The sequence below is a fragment of the Dermacentor albipictus genome, chromosome 2 (genome assembly GCF_038994185.2).
Source record: "Dermacentor albipictus isolate Rhodes 1998 colony chromosome 2, USDA_Dalb.pri_finalv2, whole genome shotgun sequence".
Taxonomy (NCBI): Eukaryota; Metazoa; Arthropoda; class Arachnida; order Ixodida; family Ixodidae; genus Dermacentor; species Dermacentor albipictus.
This window is the reverse complement of record NC_091822.1, coordinates 184,773,273-184,798,086: the sequence shown is the minus strand read 5'-3', so window position 1 is coordinate 184,798,086 and position 24,814 is coordinate 184,773,273. Positions and strand designations below refer to the sequence as shown.

Genomic DNA, 24,814 nt, shown 5'->3' with positions numbered 1-24,814 from the left:
CGATTAAGTGTTCGTGTGCGCTTCCTTGCTGGGACGAGCCGAATGCATACAAAGCATTTCTTTTTTCTCTGCACTGCTGCCTTGGCGAAAATTAACGCGATCATTCCATCTTGTTGCAAATACCATTGGTCATTTTATAAGAGCGCGGTTTGTCCTGATATGTATGTACGTGCGTACGTATATGTAGGTATGGTGCAATGCAAATGGTAAGCGCTAATGGCGTCTCGCAATACGTAGCGATGGAATAGTCGAGGCCGGCAGTACTGTGATGCACGCGATGTCGCTGCGAGCCCGATCAGCGCGGTGTCATTGGCTAACATACTGTCGTTGTAGCTACAGAGGCTACAGTGCAAGTGCTTGCGATGCTAAAGCGGCCCGAAGCCGAACGAGACGTGACCGCGATTCGTGATTTTATGGAAGCTCGTTACGGTATTTTCTCACGTAATATAATGTCTCCGGTGGCTGTACGTGCAATGCATTTCGTTTTAACGCGACAGCGTTAAGGGCCCCGCGTCGCAACAAATCCGGCGTCGACGTCCCGCGACGATCGTCGTTTCGCGAAAAATCATTCTGCATTACGCATACTCAACCACTCTTCTATCTCCAAAGTTGCTCATACCTTGCCTTTCTCTACAAAGTTATTCCTCAGAGTTTTGAGAATGACAGCCCACAAAGAAATGTCACGAAAGAAAAAAAGAAAGAACCACCGATAGCGGATACCTTTATGTTAGATCTTAGACTAAAATATAGAAAGTGCGAAACAATAAAAGGAGATCGGTACGCGCAAGAGGCCGCGTTTCTATAGCAGAAAGCTCGCTTTCGTGTGTAACGTTCGCCGCCAGCGTTTCCCGGTAAACATTACGGTTACACAGGCTGCAGTCATCGGGAAGCGTGAAAAGCAGTCAGGGATGTCTGAATGTAGTCGGGCATTCTACTTTTAAAGGCAAAGCTTAAGCATTGTTCAATTCAAATCGTTTCTTCTTTTTTATAGACACATAAGAGACAATCTTGAACTAACCGTGAATTCGGAACAAACCTGCGAGAAGTGAAGCTTCAGCACACCTCGTACGAGTTGGCGTTCGGCAACTAACATTCCGTCGCGCACGACGACGGATCCATTTATGAATGCGCCCACTTCGTCGCCGATTGTCGGGCGGCGTCTCGCGCGACAGAGTTACTCGGCGTGAACGCGCCATTCCTGCATCGTCGTGCTGAGCGGGCTGTCGCAGCTTCCCCGGTCATCGTGTGCCTGTTTCGCACTGAGCTCTCTTTCGCTAAACGTGACCAGATGCACTGTAAGTTCTCGATCCTAAATGTTCAGTTTGTGTAATACGTCAATTTGTGTAGTCGTCCTACGTTGACGCAACACCTCACTGACTGTCTGCCTATAGTGCACGTGAAATTGTAAAAGCGGTTTACACTGTCTAATAAACTCAGTTTGTTACTGTTCACGCCACTCTGACTCATTGACTGCGTTTGCTACGGTCTTGCGGAGCATCAAACGCCTTACGGAAATTACGGAAGCGGTCCACCATCAAATCTACACTTGATGTGATCCCGACAGCGGCAGCCGTATTTCGACGGGGACGAAATAGAAAACGCACGTGCACTTAAACTTTGGGACACGCTAAAGAACATCACGGTGCCAAAATGAATCCCGAGTCCGCCACTCGGGCGTGCCTCATAATCCGATAGTGGTTTTGGCACGTACAGCCCCATAATCCAATGCAAGTTTAATACTTCTGTCAAGATGCGATGTGCCACCTGAGGCAATGACAATGCTCTATACCCTCTCAGAGGTTATGAAATATGGCGCACAACAACGTATCAAGCAAACACCTCTCCCTGTGTATTCTGTCCACTACGCAAACAGCAGTGGTGCACCCAAGGTGACATTCAACATCAACTGACCACTCTCATGTTAGACAACGTTGAAGAAATTAAGCTTTCGCCTTCAACATCACCGCTAATTATCGTCAATCAAAGCAACCAGCACAGAGAGCTTCCCTTACATGGATTCCCACAGTGCGTGGGATATGCATTTTTTTTCCTCCGAGTTCGGCAGCCAATGAGCGATCGTGAAAGCTTGCGCGAAAGAAGTACCAACGACAGACACATGAAAACAACCAATATGGGCACAAACTTCCTTTTTGTGTAGCAGTGATGGAGGGGGGACTTCTTGTAACCAGCGTCAGATGCCGGAGGCCTGGGGAACCGTGCCTTTCATCATGGTGACCGTGGGCTACATTAATCACCGCGGCAATTTGTCACAACCGCTCGCGCGTAATAAAAACATAACTCCTTCCACGCTCACTACCATCCACCGTCGCTTTTTCTCTTTCATGCTTTCTTTCTCTTTAGCAAACAAGCTGCCTCCTGCCGTTGAACACTTGCGCTCGCAGCCAGGGTCGACCAGCAAGCACGACAGACAGGTCAACAGTCAGCTAACGAAGAGCCAATGAAAAAGTCGCACACATCAATGACCCGACATTCGTCGCCGTCACAGCTCGCCCATGCCCTCTCTCAATCTCGCTCAACCCAAACTTCTCTCTCTCTCTCATGCACATCTTTCAACAGCACGCCGCCATAGTCCAGACCGGACGAACCCGTGCCGCTTGCGCGGGCACGTCCACGGCACGTGCTGCACGCGAGCGAGTCGTGATCGCGCGTGCAGCGAGCACCCGTCAACGACAGCACGGCATGCACGCAGTCGACATCCACGCAGGGCCCAACAGACAGCGGCTGTTCACGGTTCCCACCACCGACCGAGGAGAACGGGCGCCCTCAACTGAGCTTGCCTAAGCCGGGCCCGTCGCCCGTATCGATCCCGCCACCGCCTCGCTCTCTAACCGCCCGCCCGCCGGCTTGACTGGCGTGCTGTCTGCCCGCTCCAGACAACACGCAGGCAGCGCCAGCGACGCCGTCCGCGCCGCGCCTCGGGGAGCGGGAGAGCGAGTCGTCGAAGGCGCGGGCAGCTGCAGTGCTTCGGCGCAGTTCCGTGCAGCGGAGCGAAGGGCTGCGGTAAACAACGGCCAAAAGCAGGAGAGACGTCGCACTTGCAGCCGCGTCCAACAAGTTTCCAACAGGTTCGGTCAGGTTTTAAAGGGCCGGTGTAGCCGACGTTTCGACGAGCGGCGTCTTACGGTGTGACCCTTGCATTTCCATGTGTGTGTCACGAAACATAGGTAGCTGACCTGGGGAAGCACTCCAAATACCCGACTACCACTCTCCGAGTTTCCACAATTTCTTTTATTTTGAAGGGTGGGTGTAAGTATCGAAGGAACGTGCCTCAGATATGTTAAGCTTTTTTTGTCTCCCAGACGCCACATGGCGGGCATCGCAGTTAATTTATCCTCCCAAAGGTGGCGCGACACTTCGGAATCTCTAAATCTCGTGTCAATCAGAGTAACGTTGAATGCGCGCCGAGTTTGACGCCTGGCGAGACCAGATAATCCGACCAACCATTTACATTGCGTGCATCCACCCGAATGCGAAGCTACGCTTATCCAGTAGGTTACAACATCGACGCGCAGTGCACCACGGCAACGAGGTTCCGGGAGCTGTGCACGCAACTGACGACGCAACTGAAAGGCGAACTCTTTCTCCCCCCCCCCCTCGGTTCTGCCCCCCCTTCCACTTCGCTCCAGCCGAGGAAAAAGAGGGGCGGGTAGGTAAACGTGCGTGGTCGCGTGTCCCGCTAATGGTCTCGCGCGGCGCGCATGCATGCGCGGACACCAAGCGTCTCTGCGGCCTCTCGCAGATAGCGCGGCGTGGGCAAGGCCTGTTGCGGTCGAAGTAACAAGCTGCGCAGGAGGTCGGGCACCCGCGCTGGAAGAAGGGAGGAGGCCTACGACGCCAACAGCGCTGCAGATGAGCAAGGGGGAAGGCAGCAAGGTTGTGCTTGATGATGGCGGAAGACGCGAAGCTACCGGTCACCTGTCGAATCATTTGCAGCGCTTAGAGGAGCTCTCTCTGAAAGCTCTCGCTGCCTCGGTCCAGCTTAGAGCCAAGGAAGCCAGGTTTGAGAGCTTGATTGGCGCGCGACATAAATGCGCCTGTCAGTCACGCATGCAGATGTCAGGAAAGATGTGGATGCACGCTGGCTTCAGCTTCGCGGCCTAACAGATTCTGACTATTCGCACTTTCCAGCGCCTATAGGTGGCGCGGAGAACGTTCCAATATGGCGGGGATAGAGGTGATGGAGGCGATACGAAAGCGTGCGCATCTTCAGAAGCAGGCGGCTTACGGGCCTCTGGTATCTCTAAGCGCGATCCTTAACATTGCTAAGGAAACGCAGAGATGTGTTGTAGAGGGAGAGGCTACGTTTAACGCTGGCCATATAATATGGTGTGAAATACGAAAGACGACAAGCGCGGCTGTTCAGGTCGAGTAACTCTGCCTGCAGACAAGCGCCGTGAGAGGCCCGCCGCATACCATAAAAGTTCAAGTCTGCAGTGTATACCCGGCGCCGTAAAGGTAACTATGTATCCTTAACGCTTCGTAACCTATACGCGATGTACAAGAATTGACACCAAGCAGTTAATCGGTAGTGCTCAGATGTAAACAAAGCGCAGTATACGCTTTATGCCGCTGCATAAGGTAAACGTTGGGTGCATTCATGATGAGATAAATGGCTCGACGCTCCGGCTTATATACGGAATGCTTGTTAATGACGCCAGATAATACGTAAACATTTCAGTAGTGCCGATTTACAATATAAGAGTGACACTATGACGTGTGCCAGCGCGCCCCGTTTTACAGCACGATTAATGTTTTCGCGTGCTGTAGGGAAGCTCGCATGCGCATTCTTCATCAATGACCGCTTCAGGTACGTAGTCCTGGCCCTTGTTTCTTGCAACATTGTTATAGAAGAGTATTTGCCGAAACAGCGCGAGTGCAAGCAGAAAACTTAATAAACGGGGACACTTGTGTACTTAAATTTACTTTGGGAATCTGTAGAGGGCCTTCTTCGGCCAACGCTAGGTCTCAGTTACACCATGGTCTTAGTCTTGCTTCGTGGGACCGCAGCGGGATCTTTTGCGAAGGCACAGCGTTTCTCTTCAGCCGCTTTCGTAAGAGCTCGCCACAAAAATAAAATGAAATCATTGAGCAACAGTCAAGTACACTCACCAAGGTGGCCCCAAAAGAAGTTTTTGTTGAAATTCTCGCTACATATGACTATTTCTTCGCTCACTTGCTTCCCGATGCGGAGCTTGATCACCCACAACTTCCTGTCTTTTTTTTTTGGAAAGTGGTGCTTTTCCCAATACTTTTCCCAATATTGCACGATTTGTGCATTGAGGCACACTGCACATGCGGTTGCTCTTGGCTCGTCGACTGTTTTTTTTTCCCATATCAAAGAGTACCAAAACGCCAACACAGCTGCAGAAACCGCGTGGGCGGGAGATCCATCACCCCCTCCCGGGTTCCGAAAAAATCCGCGCGGCGGCGCTAGCGTATCTGGAAAGCGCGAATAGTGTTCACCCAAAGGCGCGTGAAGGCTCGTCGCGTTTCTAGCTACTGTATAGTATATGCGTGTTCGTCGAACCAACGCCCGTCATGTTTTGCTCCTGCCACGCAAGAAAAGTTTAGTTGACCGCCCGGTAGAAGTTTACAGCGTCCGTTCAGCGTCCGGAGATGTCCAGCTCCTCCCACTTCTGACAAGTATTAGTTTTACCCCGTCTCTCATTATTATTATTATTATTATAGGCTTAGTTGTTGCATCACTTTACCCCGTCTCTCATTATTATTATTATTATTATTATTATTATTATTATTATTATTATTATTATTATTATTATTATTATTATAGGCTTAGTTGTTGCATCACTGATTCGCCATGAAGCGAAGAATACCCGGCTGTTTGGACTGAAGTGAAGATTAATGTTGTTGAGCTCCTCACTCCAATGATTACCGTGCTTCCATTTTCACCAATTGGTAATGACATTACGCGTCAAGAATTAAGATGGTGACCAACAATGAGCAAGTGGCAGGGTGTAGAGTGTAAGAACACTAACCCCTGTTAAGAACGAGACGTAGCAAGGGGACAGCAGTGACATCGCAACAATGATCGAATCGTATAACTCAGCAAAGCCCCTAAGACAGCACTGTAAAGAACGGCGGGTTGCACAACAAGATTGTCACCTTGCCACCCGATTACGACAAGGGGTGCAAGACGCGCGCCTCCCGCTCTCCGCCGCTGCAGCTGCGTGGCGTTCAAAGAAGCGACCTTTGCGCTGGAATCCGCCGCCTTCCTCCAGCCCGCTTCGACATTGTGACAAGACGAGTTTGGTGTGTGGACAATGATTCCAGAGTTCCTCAACGCGGCGCTGATTTGACACGCCTGAAGAAGCTACCGCGGGAACGTCTTATTTTTGCGCTCTCACGGTTCCGCATGTTGCCAAACAACGAGCGTCCCTCGAGCGGCGTCGATTTTCCGGAACGGCACCACCTTCAACGCCGTCGCTTGGGCTTCGGAATGTGTGTGCCTTTGTGTCTGTAAACTGGTCTTCAGAGCAGCTGCGAGTTGGTGATGTGTAAACGAACAGCCGCCGCGTCGTAGGACCAGCGGATCGAGTGTATAAAAACTGTGGTTGTGCGATTGTTGGACGCACTTCTCTTGAGCAGTCATGTTAGACTGGTTCACTTCTCTCATGCAGTCCTGTTGGACTAATACTATTTTTCTCAAACAGTCATGTTAGACTGAGTTAATTTTCTGTAAATAAACCCCTTTTTCCTCGTTCTCGATGAGAAGCAGTTCTTCACTTCATCAACGATCTCAGCGTAAATAAGTTGGACGACGGCATGGGCCAGCTACCTTCGAATTCATGCCGTACTCCAATCTTGGCAAAGGACCACGGACGAAGGGATTGAGCCCCCAATCCTGACAACTGGCTGACAGCGGTGAGATGGACTTTGCGACATGGTGCTGTATCTGTGGTGAGTGCTTGGTTTTTGCTTTGACTCTCTAGGCTTCATTTTGTGGTTGTTCTGTTTAGAACAGTAGGGAAGCTAGATTGTTGTGTGTTAGCTAGGTTGTGTTTTCCTAGCTAGATTTAGAGAGCAGAATCAAGGCAGTAAAGCAGCAGTCATGGAGTTAAGGACACTGCTGAGAGACGAGTTGTTGATTGTTGGTGAGGAACTGGGCCTAGATGTACGCAAGGAAATGCTCAAATCGGAATTATTGGAGCTAATTTCCAATCAGGCCAGTGAGCAAGATATTGAAATGGGATTGGAACTTCTCAAAAAGAGAGAGAAACTGGAAAAAGAAAGAGAAGAACGAGACAGAGAAAAACGAGAGAGAGAGGAACGCGATAAAGATCGCGAGATAACAAAAATGCAACTTGAACTTGAAAACAGACGTTTGGAGTTGTCTCAAGGAAGTGAAGGAGCTCTGGGTCGATCAAGTGAGGCAGAATCGTACCGCATGGACAGGCTATTAAAGCCATATGAGGTCGGGACCGACATAGGCTTGTTCCTAAGCAATTTTGAAAGGACTTGCGAAAAGATGAACTTCGGTCCGAGTACATGGCCACAGCGGTTGCTGTCTATGTTGCCGTGTGAGGTGGCGGAAGTAATCGCCAGATTGAGTGTGCAGGATGCATATGATTATGCGAAAGTTAAGGCTAGTCTCCTGAAGAAATACCGCCTTTCAGCCGAAGCTTTTCGGCAAAGGTTTAGGAGCACAGGCAAGAAAGATAGCGAGGGCTATCCGGAGTTTGCATATAGCTTAAAGGCCAACCTAGTCGAGTGGCTTAAAAGCGCGGAAGCGTACGACAGCAGAGACATGATCATTGAATGCATGTGTCTAGAGCAGTTTTACAAAACCATTCCCCAAGCTGTGAAACTGTGGGTGCAAGATAGAGGTAATGTAAACACTGTGGAAAGGGCGGCTGAATTAGCCGAAGAGTACGCAACCCGTAGAAAGTTGAACGCCGAGGAGGGAAACTGGGACGGTCGAAATGGACCGCGGAAGCCATTTCCGTTCAAAAAGGGTGCGCAAGCTAGACGATCCGAGCCTGTAGACATGGCGGAAAAGCCCGCAGAAAAGAGCGAGGAGAAAGTTAACGGAGAAACCGCACAAAAAGAACAGAAAAGAAAATTCGAATCTGTCAGACCAATTCGCTGTTACAAATGCCACAAACTGGGACATATAGCTGTAAACTGCGAGAAGCCAAGCGTAGTTTTTTCCTACGTGGAGGAAAAGGATGAGAATATGGAACTTTTAAGTCCATATCTCCACGACCTGCAAGTTAATGGAAAACCATGCCGAGTGCTAAGAGACAGTGCCGCCACGCTGGACATTGTCCATCCGTCTTACGTGATGGTAGAGGACTTCACCGGAGAAGTAGCATGGATAAAACAGGTTGTAGAAGAACACAGCGTGTGTCTGCCCATGGCCAAAGTCAAAATCAGTGGACCATTCGGGGAGCTAGAGACTGAGGCTGCAGTTTCCAAATTTTTGTCACTGCAGTATCCCTACATCTTTTCGAATCGTTCGAATCAGTTACTGCGTGACAGAGGGCTCAAACTGGGAGAGGGCATAGTACAGGCATTGACCAGAGGCCAAGCTCGTAAGATCGCGGCGCTTTCGGCTGAAAATGCTCAAGCTCCTCCAGCTGAAGCAGAAAAGGGGATAGCTTCAATACCCGAATCCGAGCTAGGCCCGACGGACAAAAGAACAGTTGAGGAGAGCCTGCCAGTTGACCAGCTCAATGAGAGCGTAGCACTAGAGTGTCAGAGTTCTAGCCTGCAGGAAGAGCATGCAGACGCGCTCCCAAGCGAGACAGGGTCGTTATTATCACCGGCCTCAAAGAACTTTGATCAACTCTTACGCGTGGATAGAGAGTCACTGGCAGCTGAGCAAAAGAATGATGAGAGCTTAGCTAAATTACGGGACACAGCTAAAGAAGGCATTGCTAGGCGCAACGTAACGATACATGAGAAAGGAGGATTGTTGTATCGGCATTACAGAGATCGAAAGGGTAGGATTTTAGATCAGTTAGTCATACCTACTAAGTATAGGGAGGACCTTTTGAGTCTTTGTCATGGAAATGGGTGGTCCGGCCACCTAGGCATAAACAAATCAAAGGAAAGATTGCTTATGGAATACTACTGGCCTGGCTGTTTCAAAGATGTAGAAAACTTTGTAAGATCATGCGACGCCTGCCAGCGTTCTGGTAAACCAGGAGAGACTTGGAAAGCTCCACTGAAGGTAGTGCCCTTAATAACAGAGCCTTTCAGACGGCTTGTAATAGACACGGTAGGGCCTCTTCCAAAAACAAAATCAGGCTACAGGTACTTGTTTACCATGCTGTGTCCGGCTACCAAGTTTCCAGAAGCAATCCCTTTGAAAGAGCTCAGCTCCACTGAAGTAGTAGACGCGCTTTTGACAGTGTTTGCACGAGTTGGGTTTCCAGCCGAAATTCAGGCAGATCAAGGGTCAGTATTCACGAGCGCACTGACTTCCACATTCTTGCAAAAGTGCGGGGTAAAGTTAATACACAGTTCTGTCTATCACCCTCAGTCAAACAGTGTAGAGAGGTGGCATTCGGTGCTTAAGCGAGTTTTGCGTGCGCTCTGTTACGAGCACAAGGAGGACTGGGAGAACTGTCTGCCGGCAACTTTGTTTGCTTTGCGAACGGTTCCACATGAAGCGACAGGGTTCTCACCAGCAGAACTAGTGTATGGGAGGACACTCCGTTCTCCACTGAGAATGTTAAGAGAGATGTGGGAGGAAAGAGGGGAGAGTCCAACCGTGGTTGAATACGTGCTAAATTTACTGGAACGGCTAAGCGCAACCCAAGAACTAGTCGGAAAGAACATGGCACTAGCTCAAAAGAACGCCAAATTCTATTACGACAGGAATGCGAGGCTTCGTACGTTTAACGCCGGAGACCAGGTAATGATCCTCAAACCTTCAAGAAAGAACAAGCTTGAAGTTCACTGGGACGGGCCCGTTAAAGTGTTGCACAAACTTTCAGAAACTAACTATGCTTTGAGAATGCCCGGTCGCAGGAAGGAAGTGAGGATATATCACTGTAATTTGATGAAGCCGTATGTAGAGCGGAGCGGAGTCGTTAACTATACTGTCAAAGAGCCGGATGGCATTGGTACCAAGTTTAAGGAGGATAGGGCAACCTCCAACTCTGAAATCGGCCTAGAAGAAGTAGTAGAACACTCGGTAAGCTCGCATGCTCTAAGACCCGAGCAGCTAGATGAGCTAAAAGGGGTGTTAGGGGAATATCTCGACAGATTCAGCGATCGGCCGGGTAGAACCGAACTGATAACGCATGAAATTGAGCTGACCTCTGCCGAACCAGTAAGATCAAAACCTTACAGGGTGTCTCCAAGACAGAGAGAGATTATGGAGGCAGAGATACAGCGCATGCTAGAGTTGGGAGTTATTGAGCCCGCTGAGAGTGACTACACGTCACCGCTAATACTCGTAGAAACCCCTAACAAGGACCCTCGTCCGTGTGTTGACTACAGGAAGTTAAATGCGATCACTAGGGATCAGCTGTACCCGATACCCAACATTGAGGAACGAATTGAAAGAGTTAGCGCTGCTAAATACATTTCAACTATAGATCTCGTGCGGGGGTACTGGCAAGTTCCCCTTTCCGAAAGTGCCAGCCGCTATGCCGCATTCATCTCGCCTGTAGGCACTTTTCGCCCTCTCGCACTCAGCTTCGGGCTGAAGAACGCGCCGTTTAGCTTCTCTAAGTTAATGGATATTGTCCTAAAGGACTTGCAGGAGTTCGCCTTACCTTATCTTGATGATGTGGCCATTTTTTCGGACAGCTGGGAACAACACGTATCGCACCTCAAACAGGTGTTCTCACGGTTGAGGGAAGCCGGCTTAACGATGAAAGCGGAAAAGTGTAGGTTTGGTTGTTCGCAGGTTACTTATCTGGGCCATGTTGTTGGTCAGGGCATGAGACAGCCGGCTGAGCTGAAAATAGCTACGATTGGAGATTTTTCTCAGCCGCGCACGAAAACGGACGTTCGTTCATTTTTGGGACTTGTGGGGTACTATCAACGGTACATTCCGAATTACTCACAGTTGGCAAGTCCATTAACAGACGCCCTCCGAAAGGGAGCACCGAGTAACGTACACTGGGATAAGGACAAAGAGAACGCTTTTCAAAGTTTGAAAACGCTATTGGTTTCTCGCCCTGTGCTTCGCGCGCCAGACTACACAAAGGAATTCATAGTTCAATGCGACGCAAGCGACAGAGGTATGGGCGTGGTACTTAGTCAAGTCGGCGACGATAACGAGGAGCATCCTATCCTCTACGCCAGCCGTAAACTAAATGTAAGAGAGGAAGCCTACAGCGCTTCAGAGAAGGAATGCGCTTGTTTGGTTTGGGCCGCCCAGAAGTTGTCGTGTTACTTGTACGGAGCGAAGTTCATCTTCGAGACCGACCACTGTCCTCTGACGTGGCTCAATCAAATGTCACACAAAAACGGCCGCTTGCTCCGATGGAGCCTCACTCTCCAAGAGTACAACTTCTCCGTTAGATATAAGAAGGGAAAGTTGCATAGCAATGCGGATGGTTTGAGCAGGCTAATTTGAATTCTGCGTTTGAGGGTCCCGCCTAAATTTTAGGGTTACTAGTGTTAAATTTATTAAGCGAAGATCCCCTCTCATTTAGCAGGATTCCCTCCATGATTGCTGAATTTGTCAGCAGGAATTTGCTTCAGAAATTGGCATAGTGAAATGCAGCATTTTTTTTGTTTCTGCACTTATGTTGTTGTTGTTTTTTTTGAAGCCTAGCGAGTCTAAAGTGAGAGCCAATGCACGTCATCTCGGCGCAGAGCCGTGTTGTGGGGTTCATTTTGCAGTTGCCTGTCCTTGTTGGATGTTTTGGGGCGGTGACATCAATGCACAAGTGGTCGCTGCGAGCCAAGACATCAATCCCCCCCTGACCAGCAGCCGTTCTCTTCCTGCCTAGCGGTTGTCAGCGCTAGACAGTCGAGACTTTTGGGGCCATGGAGGCGCTGTAAAGAACGGCGGGTTGCACAACAAGATTGTCACCTTGCCACCCGATTACGACAAGGGGTGCAAGACGCGCACCTCCCGCTCTCCGCCGCTGCAGCTGCGAGGCGTTCAAAGAAGCGACCTTTGCGCTGGAATCCGCCGCCTTCCTCCAGCCCGCTTCGACATTGTGACAAGACGAGTTTGGTGTGTGGACAATGATTCCAGAGTTCCCCAATGCGGAGCTGATTTGACACGCCTGAAGAAGCTACCGCGGGAACGTCTTATTTTTGCGCTCTCACGGTTCCGCATGTTGCCAAACAACGAGCGTCCCTCGAGCGGCGTCGATTTTCCGGAACGGCACCACCTTCAACGCCGTCGCTTGGGCTTCGGAATGTGTGTGCCTTTGTGTCTGTAAACTGGTCTTCAGAGCAGCTGCGAGTTGGTGATGTGTAAACGAACAGCCGCCGCGTCGTAGGACCAGCGGATCGAGTGTATAAAAACTGTGGTTGTGCGATTGTTGGACGCACTTCTCTTGAGCAGTCATGTTAGACTGGTTCACTTCTCTCATGCAGTCCTGTTGGACTAATACTATTTTTCTCAAACAGTCATGTTAGACTGAGTTAATTTTCTGTAAATAAACCCCTTTTTCCTCGTTCTCGATGAGAAGCAGTTCTTCACTTCATCAACGATCTCAGCGTAAATAAGTTGGACGACGGCATGGGCCAGCTACCTTCGAATTCATGCCGTACTCCAATCTTGGCAAAGGACCACGGACGAAGGGATTGAGCCCCCAATCCTGACAGCACTTAGGGCTTCGATCGAGCCAGACATGTTCAGGTACTGCCAGTCAGCTTTACGATCATATAAACCACTTATGTTATCGCCTCGATAAGAATGATCTGAGCTGACTTCGAGTGAGCACCTCCCGACGACGATGGCGTATACCTGCGGAACTGTAGGACGACACGAAGAAACGTAGGCGCTATCGAACGCAAAGAAAAAAAAAAAGAGAACACGGATAGACGGGCCGTAGAAACGCTGAAAGCTGCAAGAACCAGACAAGGAGATGATGCCGAAGCACTACGCCAAATCCGAAAGTGAACCGGGCGGACTACACAACACGCGGCACAAAAGGAAGATCGAATACGCTCGTTCCGAAGACGCGAGCCGGTTGCTTTCGGCGCTCGAGGCGGAGCGCGCCTTTGAGACAGCCGCGCGGAATGGATGGACGCTATACGCTCCACGTAGACAGTCGTGCGCCACATTCGGGGTTGAACAATGAGCACACGTCTCTCAAAGGAAGAAGCCCCCGTAGCGTGCTCCCCACGGTATATAGACACAGACATCTACCGCCGAAGAACGCATACGGGAAACTGCGAGTTGCACATGGGGAGGAATACTTACGCGCAGGCACGGATACACACGCGACATGCACGCGCGCATATCCGTCGGATATGGATTTTGCATTACGCGAGCACTTCGGCCTGGCTGCCTGGCTGCCTGCCTGCATGCATGCGTCTGTCCGCGTGGCGTACGAATGCAGGCTGGAATGACGTATGCCTGCGGGGAAATGGGGGCGGAGGAGGGGGGGGGGATGGAAATCGAAGGAACAGAAAGTAAAGGAGCCTGTTTCTGAACCGGGATGGGGGCACGAGGAGACGAGGGCGTGTCGACGCGAACCGAGGACGGAAGAGTGAGTGCGTGCGCGAGTCCATACTACAGAGCGTGCATGTGCGGGACTCGGAAACGAGGGAACGCACATAGGAGAACCGCGCGTCATGCTCGGCGTCATCGGTGGTCGACCGTGTCTCCGCGCACGCCTCTTCTTCGTCGCACGCAGCCTCAAACGTCGTTGCTTCTTTAGAAACAACTACAGGAAACAACTGTAGGAAACAAACCTACAGCGTAAGTCTATATATAGTGCATGTGATCATCAACACACTGGACGCTGTGAGCGTGACGTCATCGAGGACGGCCGACGTTACCGTTAAAAAACCGTTATTTAGAAAGAAGAAAAGCGATCACGATAGATGTCGCTAGCGGCTCCCATTCAAGCGTATATGGTTTGTTTGTGCCAGCATCTAGGCTTAGTGGTCATATGAAATCGCGTCCAAATAAAGCTCTCGGCGACGTTTTCCGTGAGCGTGCCGGAAAGGAGAAGAAGCATGCATTGTACATTCAATGCAGTGCGCAAGGTGTATAGCGACTTCAGACGATCAAACGGTCATTATCTTGACGATGATGACGATCCTATACTTTACAATATGTCGGTCCAACAGGTACAAATCATGCGACTGTACTCTGTATGAAGGCTGCTTAAAGGTAAACGCTTTCAAAATATACCTGAAAGTCGCATGGCGGCTTATTATGCGAACCTACGGTCACTCGAACATCCGCCTCTCCTCCTCACCAGCAACGAATACGGGCACCCCTAAAGCAACCAGAATAGTTAATTAAACCTGCCAACGCAACCAAATGGAAGCCTGCTTTAGGCGACGGCAGCAATTACAAATAAAAGAGGTCACGGCAGCAGTTGTTGCTGCACGCGATGAGGAACGATATCCATTCGACGGTGCCGCCGCTGACGTGTACTACACTCGTACGCGAGAAAACATTCTTATCGCCACCCGGGCACGGATCGATCTCGCTCGCGAAAAGGCGCACGAGTCCGGACAGCCGACCTCGGTGTACGTGCACAAACCGAATCGAACTACTCCATCTTCGCGTCCATCTCATTCACGCGCCGGCGGAACACCAATAATACCGGCGGCGCAGTCTAACGACCGTCCACGGCGGCTCATTCTCTCACCGACTCCCATGAGTGGGAACATTGACTGGTGCGCCACCACAGCGGGTGTGGGTAGTATGGAGGTCTCGGAGCCGCATAATACGACGGCGACGAAACCGATAGGATCGGCGACGATTCGATGCGCGAGCGCTTAGGGAATGAATTGCAGCGAACACACAGCACACACAACAAAGAACGAAAGAAAGAAAGAAATAGAGAAAGAAAGAATCATAGAGCGAGTGAACGAATGAAGGAAGAGTGGATGAATGAACGAAAGAATAATGAAGGAAGGAAGGAAGGAAGGCAAAAGAGAAAGTGAGCAAGGCCGTAAATAAAAGAGTCGCCGTAGCCAAGGAAGGGCTCGCCGCCTATAGAAAGCTACAAAGCCTCCGCAGCCTTGCGCCAGTTCTATAGCGAGGAGGGGCCTGCTGGCGGCACGCTTCCCATGATACGCGTTCTATACTGCGCTGCCAGCAGCAGCAGCGGCGGCGGCGACCGCAACGCACCACCATCATCGTACTCTGCCCACAGCGTGCGGGCTTCGGCTAACGACGTCCGCGACGATCGTTAGGCCCTCCAGTCGGTCGGTCGGTCTTGCGGGCCTCGTCCGTGCCCAAGGCGAGGCTCGCTGGCTGGCGTCGGATGAGTGTACGGGGCGGCCGCTTAATTTGCATATCCGCTGAGAGCAACACGCAAGGCGCCCGCGCGGACCCCTCGCTCTTTAATAGGCTGAATGCGCAGTGCAGACAAGCACGCCCGGAGAACGCGGCGTCAACGGCGCTGGTCGTGCTTGCCATCGTAAAAATCGAGTTAGCGTCGGCACCCCTTTCTCGACCTGTTCACAGCGCTTGGCGCTCGTCCCCCACAGAGGCCCGTTAGTGTATCCCATGGTGTATATCCTGCTGCAACGTCACCTAAACGTATAAGGAAGGCCACGGAAAGGGGAAGGCCCGACTGAGTGCGCGCACATGCAGTGGGGTCACGTGTGCGCATGCGCGATCTATATGCGAAGCGAGCGAACGGCCGACGTGACTCGCATCCGCAGCCATTCGTGCAGCGGCGTTACATTTTGTTCGGCTGTAAGCGCGCATACAACGCCCACAGAGGAGGCGGGTTCGCTCAAATTCCCTCCAAACAATCGCACAGCGAGCTCTGTTCCACTGAAGCAGGAGGAAGCGGAAGGTCTTTTTTTGGGAGAGGAAAGCCACCCTCTCGTTTTTCGGGCTCCTCCGTATACGGCATGGTGAACGGCGGCTGACGACGACTGTCCCTTCGCGGCGTTCAAGAAATAGGCCAGAACGGATTCCAGGAGAGTCAACCATTTGGCACCTTAATTGGGATGTTGTTATGGTTGACTTTCTCTCTCTCTCTCTCTCTCTCTAAGGAAGAGACGCCTATTAGGTACAGGAAACGGCCACGCATATCCATGTTGTATAGGTAAGCGATGAGCTGAGATGTTCAACGAACTACGCGTGCATTTTGTGCATCCTGTATGCTAGCCATACACGCAGTCATACGACAGTCAGGGCCAATGCTTACACCGTATCAAGAGAGTATAATGTACGTCACGTGGCTAGGAGCAGGTCACCGACATTGTGGAGACCCGGTTATCACTGCCCCAGATGATAACCGCCTGGTGGACGAAACGTTACCGTTTAGCGGGAAACCGGGATTGGACAACGCTGCACGCCAGTTAAAAAATACACTATGCAGAAACATAAAAGCATACTTGCAATTCAAACGCAATATATATATATTCCGTTGAATAAATACCGCGGCACAGCGTCTTTGAGAGCGTGGGGTGGAGCCGGCACGTTCCCTACAAAGACATCAGAGGGCCCAGCGGGAGACAGTGAATGCTGCGGAATAATGTATACCACGGCTATGTGCTGCAGGGAGAAGAAGGGGTCCGCAGAACGGCACATGCACTGCGGACGGCCGGACTTTCTTCTCGTCGTCGTGGCGTGGTGCATTCGAAAGGAGGCCTTTTCCTCCTCGGCGGCTCAACCCGCGGGCTCCGGACGTGCTCAGCGGGAGAACGACGTCGACGATCAAAATTCGAGCGCCGCTGAACAGTCGTTAAGGGGGATGTATGCAGACGCCGCGATCGGGCCCATCCCATGCGGGCTCCCCTTTCAGAATGAGCAGGGTTGGCGAGAAAAAGATGGAGTTGGAAAAGAAGAAAACGGAAGGAAATAGACAAAACTCTCCCGGCACTCGCTCAAATGTAGACTCCAGGCTTCTTTTCTTTGTTTTTGTTCGCTTTCTTTTCCGTTGAAGCCTCAGCTTGTATTATACGATCTTATGAACTCTCTCTCTCCTTTTCTTCGTAGAGCACTGTGTCCAAGAAAGAGCACAGTGTCGCTCCTTGTTGGAAAGGACAGAATACAGGCAGGAAGAAAAAAAAATGAAGCATGGTCCTTATTACTGCATTTGCCTCCTCTTGTATTTGAAATCTTTGCAAATGGACGCTCCATCAACGCATGCGCATGATGTACAGGCAAGAAAAGCAAGCAAGAAAATAAGCAAGAAAGAAAGGCACGCGAGAGAGGCAGAGCATTTAGAAAGAATATTTAATAAAGCGACATCAAGGCTCCGTCTAGCGCTATTCTTGTTCTTTTCTCTGCGATCACCTTATGTATACATAGACGCCTGATACGTGCACTCTACATCTATAGAGCATGCTATACAATGCCATTCAAACGAAAGAACAAACGCATCTATACGCACTGATACACCGACATGCATGCGTGGGCGGAATAACGTCGCATTCACTTCGGAACAAGAGCAGACGACACTAGAAGCTATCAAAGATCGAAAGAAGAAAAAGCACAAAGTAAGTAAACAGAAAATAATGCGCTGAAAGAAATCATGCAGAATGCTTTGATACGCAACATCTGACAAACACGAAGTGTAGGTCATTTAAGTTTTGGTCGAACGGCCGTCATATTAGAAGCGTTCATTCGGTCCACAGCTGGCCGCACAAACCTTTGGCGACTGCTGCGTGCGGTCACATAAGTTAAAAAAATCAGTGCAACGCCCGGCGCATACCCAATATTGATCGGCTGTTTCCTAGATCGACCCTGCTGCGGCACTTACGCGGTGATCTCGGAGCTCGTGATTGACTCCCATAGGACTAGCTTTCCTGGCGTGAATATCGGTTCAGTGCAACGCCAACAGTTTGAGGGAAAGAAAGAAGTTTGATTGCGAGCATCACAAAGCACGGGCACCGTTACAAAGAAACGCAGGGTCGATCTGTTGTAGCGCGTGCTGATATTTTTGACCTACACGACATAATTAGCTGCATCCCGCATCGCACAACATCTTCGTCTGTTTACTAACATGTAGTCTTTCTAACATGCAGCCTATCTATGCAAAGATTCGCAAAACTCCAGTGCTATAAGCTCTTTGCGAAGCGTTGCTAGTCACAGCTGCACGCTCGCTAGGCTTCTGTACGTTGCACGGAACTAACCAGAACTACAGAAGTAAAAAGAAAAGAAAAAAAAAGAAGGAGCACGCCGGCGACGCCGCGAAGAGACGGCCGACCGAGACCGCTATGGCTCGATCGTTTCGCCGCCACGGGCGATAAGTTTTATGCATTCACGGGGACGCCTTGCTCGCTTCCTTCTTACACCGCGACGGCGAGTTACGAAGAGGGAAGGACATCGTCCGACGCGGCCGCCAGTTGAAGTTCGCGTGTCTCTTTATTCGACCGCTCCTGCCGCAGCGAGTATAACCGATCTCTCTCTCTCTCTCTCTCTCTCTCTCTCTCTCTGAGTCTTTGCATGAACAGAACAGAAAAACAGAACAGAAAAATCTAAAAGAACCAAATTGAAGAATGATTTCGCGTTCGCCGCGACTTCGTTTCTATCCTTTGAGAATGCCTCCGAAGCGAAGCGGTATACGACGTTCACTTCAAAGATTTTTGCAGACCTTTCTTTCTTTCTTTCTTTCTTTCTTTCTTTCTTTCTTTCTTTCTTTCTTTCTTTGTTTTGCTTTATTGATGCCATTAGCACTGAATGACTCGTGACGCCTGACGCTGCTTTCCTAAGATCACCGTACGTACATCTGGCAGACGTACCAACTAAAGAGTAACATTCCTACACTTTATTTAGCTTTCTTTTCGCGGAAAGTGTTATGCTTTTTTTCTTATTGTGACGCCAAACATTTAAACGATGAAACTACGAGGAAGCGCCAGCGATATTGATGTCGAAAGAAAGTGAACTTCGCATTGCTCAAATTCCGGCGAAGCGAAAATGTGACACAGTGTGTAGCCACGTCACGTGCTGTTCAATAACCGCAACGCAATTTGGTGATGTCATTCAACATCCGAAGATATTTTTTCTCTGCGTAGTATTATACGCGCGCACTTGCACATACGTGTGAAACAAACACGTGCATAGAAACCGCACAAGATCTAATACAAACAGCGTTTTGTACATTTCTTTTCGGTTCTTAAATAAATTGCGCCTACTCCTAGAAAAAGAGAGAGAGAGAGAGCAACAAGAAGAAAGAAAACCGGCTAGTTGGTTGTAAGTAACGTGGTGAATAGCGCAGACGACAGGCAAGAAAGAAAGACGGAACCAGGGCTGCCAAATCCAAAAAAGTGAGAACCATCGCAGAAATATCTCGAAGTAGTAAAAAAAGTTGCAAATTCCCTGCAGGTGCGTAAAAATGTAGCCAGACAGATAGCCAGCCAAATGTAGCCAGGCAGCCGCCGCGATGGCAATCACTTAAGGAAAAACCTTGATTGGGCCGAGTATGAAACTACTTCTCTCGGCACGCTTGCGCTTACTGCCCCCTAGAGTCACTTAAAAAGAAGAAGAAAAAATCTTACGAAACATATTACTCGCTTTCCTTAGCTGGAACGTGCAACCAACAAAATCCATTCGACAGAAACAGCTCGTTCAGACCACAGGACGACTCCTCTTGATTGCGTGGAAAACTGAAAACATTAGTTGCATTACAGGACAAATATACAGGGTGTCGCAGCTAACTTTAGCCAGGGTATAAAAATATGCGAACGCTACGCAGCTGAACAGAACCAAGGTAATGTTGTTTGCCGTCGCTTGGAGATACTCATACTATCTTTTCATTCCGCTTAACTAGACAATTTTTAATTCTTAATAAGTCTTAATTAATCAACTTCTCAAATATTACAATTATATAAGAAGTGCCAATGAGAAAATTGTAGAGCGACATGAAAAAGTCCTGATACAGCTTTCTGTCGCTCAATACGCGCTACGTAAAAGTGTTTTTCCGAGCGTGAAAGAAGCCCGCGAATACATGCAAAATCGCCGCGCGACTGGCCGTTCGAGGCGTCACCTTGACCGGCCAACTAATACGTGACCGGCTTCTTTTACATCACACACGTACGTGTTTTTTTTTTTTTTTCACGCTTGACTTTCCTAATGCTGACGCGTTATAGAAGGTCGAGTTATAATCGAATAAATACGGTAAGTCAGAAGTGAGAAAGAAAAGAGTAAGTCGACAGCTCTTCCCACAAGTGAGAGCACCAACGTACGCACGAACGCGCTTAGAGACAACTGCGCGACATTTCGCCAGTGACACATATCTGCCGTCACTTCCCACAGCGGCTCCAAGGCAGCTGCAGTAGGCACGATGATAACGGGGCGCCAGATAAAGCAGCAAAAGCGAGCATTGTTGGCCAAGTAGTGGCTGCGTACGAGAATTATATATATATATATATATATATATATATATATATATATATATATATATATATATATATATATATATATATAAAGAAGGTACAAGGCAACCCTGAACATAATATTCCGCCAAGTCTTAACGTAAATTATTTTCACCGCAAGGCGACATATTATGAAATAAAGCGGGACTCCACTAAAAATTATAGAATCCGCCAGCAACGTGATTTTCAGCCCGATAGGCGAGGTACACAAATTACGAAACCTCTCTCGCGAGATGTTCTAACTGCCACTTTATTCCAACTGTTCCCCATTACGCAGAACCAAGGCAACATTACGAAGAGTTAAGCCAAATTACATCTATACATATACGTATATGTAAGTGTTCGCTATCACGCGCACTGTTATGCTACATCTGTTTTCTTACGGCCGCTTCCTATTCGTTTTATTTCCTCGTTCTTTTTTTTTCCTCTCTCTCTATATATCTATACCCCCCCCCCCCCCCTTTCCTGAGGCTAGGGGCCGTTATTACCACACGCGCTAGCAGCACGGAGTGCAGTCGTATGACACGCCGCTTCGCTGGCTCGAAGAGGATGAGAAGGAGGAGAAGGCAAATATAACCAAAAGTGATGGAGATAATAGGCAGCTAACGACGTCAGTTTTCTTGTCCCAGAGGAACTTCATGAGGATGCACAGCGGTCGTTGCAGTTTCGTGCAACCTTACCAATTCCCACAACTATAGAAATGGAGAAAGAACAGGTAGAGTGAAAACGGCGAGGACACCAAAATGCGAAACTAGATAAAGAAAACACTAAATAGGCCGATAAGCGAGAGAGCAGAAGCGGAAAACAAAAACGAAAAGGAGAAACGGTGCTGGGGACACGCGTATATATACAGCAGCAATAAAGGCTGAAGATCACACGGGCCAAAGAAAATCACCCACATATAAGACAATACGCTAAAGAGGAAGGACGCAGTAATAGGTTGATAAGCGAGCAAGGAAGGACGCGTGTACAGAGAGAGGGGGAGAGAGGGACAGACAGACGGACATGGGGGCCTCCGCACGGCCAAACGACGCGCACAGCTGTGTTCTCCAAGTGGCTCACATTTATTTCGAGCTGCCGAGAGCGTCCTTCGTTTCGACCGGGGCCAGGCGTCTCTGTACGCGACCCAAACCTCCTCCTCTTCGCCCCTCCCCCGTTTTCCGCCCCCGCGCAGCACTACACGAACGCACGCGGGCATTCTTCCCTCTGCGCCCACCAGACGACCACTTGCGCGCAACCGGCATCACCGCCGACGCGCCCGCGCCGCAACCAACGCGAATTGCGGGCCTCCGACGATTCGGGGCCAAATTACGGCGCGCTACCGGCACTCCCTCCACCCATCTCGGCGTGCCAACGCGCGCTACGGCTCCCCTCCCCTCCTCACGACCCTCGATTCACATCTCTCTCCGTCTCTGCACCTCGATTTAGCGGAGAAGGTGGGCCCTGTACAGAGCTCGCACAGAGGGCGCAATATACAATGTATTCTCTCCTGCGGAAGGGGCGCGTATCCTGCTCCTTATAGTAGCACATGCGGATGACAGGGGGAAAAAAAAGAAAAAAAAAAGCGGGAAAGGAATAGTCAACGAAACACAGGGCGTCAAAGCAAGAGAGCATTGCAAGAATAAAAGAAACTAAGAAAGAAAGGAAGAAACGGGAAGGGGGACAATGGTGGGAAGAAGAAATTTATGGCGTCACAGGAATGCGAAGAGAAACGAGAGAACAATGAAACCTGCCGGACATCAACTGGCAACCACATACAATAATAACACGAAAAGAAAAATTAAACCAAACCGCCTAAATTTCTTCCGCATGATTTTTTTTTTCCTGGGTACTTCACATCGCAAGCTGCACAACATAAGTTGCGTATAAAGTGCGCTTGCTGTTCCGAGAGAAACAACCGGGTGGGGGTCGACGTCATGGTTCCCATATACAGGTTCAGAAACGCAGCGCTGCCGCACTGGAATCGCCGGATTGATAAACGTAGATTGCGTGTTGCGGCTAGCTGGTTGGTACTAAGAGAGTTGGGGGCCGAGGCGGACAGCGGCCGTTTCATTCTAGGGGAGGGAGACCGTCCCCCTCGCCATTCTCCTACTCCCCCACCACAACGGCAAAAACATCACTTCAGCTTGGAAAGGAGACTGAGGAAGGGAGGTCGAGAAAGGGGGACGTATGGCGAAGGCACCGCGGCTGAAGCAGGCGCTGGCGGCAACGTGAGTCTGGCTTGTTTTCTGCCGTCGGCGACTCTGTTGTGCAAGCCCCGAGCGCATTACACGGTCGTGATGGTACCATAAGCGAGCAGTAACGTGATGACAGGCGGATGGTTTGGTCCCGGTATACGGCAATCAGGAGACGAGCTCCGGTGCGTCCGCGTAAGTTCCGGGGCCGGTGAAACCAAGAGCCATCGAGACGAGGAAAAGCGCGGACGCTGCTGTCTAACGCGAAATCATTATGTGGTTGCCATGGGCGCAGCTGACGTTGAATACACATGCACGACCGGCGAGGGGAACGTTCGGAGACCAAATTATGAATCGAAAAGAAGCACAACTTGCACAAAACTTCAAAGATGGCGAAGTTATACCATTTGCGGCGTCGCTTCAGCGGCGTGGTTTAACGTACGGTTAACGCGCATGCTCACAGCATCACGGGAACAGGGATCGAGTCTGACGGCGTCCCACTTATCTCCCCTCTTCCCCTGCTAAATCAATGTTCCTGTTCCTTCTTTTGCTTGGGAACCATGCAGGGGCGAAAATTCGCAACACCCTGCGTTCTTAGAAGTGAACTATGCCATTGGCTCGTCGCCTTTCCTAATGGTGACGCCAGGATAAGTATCGGTTGAGACTTTCTATTACGAATAATAATTATATCGTAAGAGCTTTTTGTGAATACGAGCTCTGAATACCAAACGTAGATTTCGTGTTACCGTGATACGCGCACAACTTGCATACATGAAATTATCTGAAAGTCGCTGAATGTCAATGCATATTGCAGAGCGATCCACGAATATGCCAACCTGCACACGAAATTAATGCGTCGCTGATCTGTATTATTTATCACCTCGACGCCATAAATATAAGACAACGCGTTGCTAAAGACACGTGACCGCTCTATGTTCGGTAATAATTAAGCAACTCCAATCCTTAAAGCAAACGAAATGCATTTAATAAAAGAGAATGTCCATGGGTTTTATCAGCATGAACAAACGATCGTGCCGGAGTGCACCCCACTAACTGCCTGGTATAATAGCAGAGACAAGGTCACAAAGGCCAAAAGCGTCGCATGCAAGCAGTATACATTGTTGATATAATATACCGCTATAACGTACTACTTCTGATGTTGACAGCGTTGTTAGATGTGAGCTTTATTCATTATAGCGAATCTGCTGCGAGATCTAGTTGCTAGCGCTCTTTAACGACGGATAACACGGCGTAGATTAGACCGTCACGCAAATCCTAATTAGTCGTGTCCCGTGCCTTTTTTTTTATTTTTAGGTTTAGGTGGCGCGGCATCACGCACGCTTTGTCGTCCTTCGTAAAGCGCCGCAAAGGAGCTCGAAAAACGAAACCAACGAGTATGAACAACGACACGGGTGAGTATATAAACAATAGGGAGGGAAAAAAAGGGGGGGAATAACGTCGCGGAGACAGAAAGAAATGGACGTCGGCTTCCTTGCAAAGGAAAGGAAGGAGGGTAAATAGAGACTCGAGTTAGGGAAGAAGAAAGGCCCATCGCTATATATAGCAGGGTTTCATACCACGCCACGATAAAAATGTGCAGCACTATGAAAGGTGCGAACTGCGAAAACGCGGCGACCACAGAGCCGCGGACGAGAATGTAAGCCGTCTTTCGGCGCTACTGGCAGTGCATGACGTTGAGGATCAAATTAATTTGAGAGTGTTAGAAAGAGGAAACGCAAAAGCTTGGGGATGATACCGGCCAGCCGTACAAAAGATCGCAATGAGAGTACAAAAGATCGCAAAGAGAGTACAAAAGAACGCAAAGGGCGTCAAAAAGGGTTTGCGTTATGGTTAGGCAAATCCGATTGGGTGCACTTTGTCTAAAATTCCGTACTATCTCAAACTCCAAATGAGGTGGCGAGGTCTGCAGGCTATTTACTTCGCAGATTAAAAAATAAATTCACTTTTTAATTTCGCGCGCCGTTTGCCTGACCGATTCGTGGATCGCTTGCAAGTATACGTCATCGGTGAACAATGAGTCGCCAGAAACGTTACATGTAGAAACCAGTCTAGCGCAAAGTGCACAAGCACGGCCACCCGGTACAGTGCGGCACGTCTGTATAGCGTCCCCAGCACTGCAGCGTACTTAGTTGCAG

General features: G+C 49.6%; 1 protein-coding gene and 1 long non-coding RNA gene across 8 annotated transcripts in view; one reads left to right on the top strand and one right to left on the bottom strand.

The window, feature by feature from the left end:
• LOC135920141 (uncharacterized) overlaps positions 1-24,814 on the top strand; it is a 303,939-nt gene that overhangs the window by 132,401 nt on the left and 146,724 nt on the right. Inside the window, exon 3 of one of the 2 annotated variants that reach the window (XR_010570179.1) lies at positions 23,973-24,071. The exons of the other annotated variant lie outside the window; for it this stretch is intronic. This is a non-coding gene — a long non-coding RNA (uncharacterized lncRNA). Of the gene's footprint in view, positions 1-23,972; positions 24,072-24,814 lie in introns of those variants that run through there. 2 annotated transcript variants of the gene reach the window in all.
• Positions 1-24,814, bottom strand: part of LOC135920108 (polyhomeotic-like protein 1) — a 239,557-nt gene that overhangs the window by 172,392 nt on the left and 42,351 nt on the right. The window lies entirely within an intron of this gene.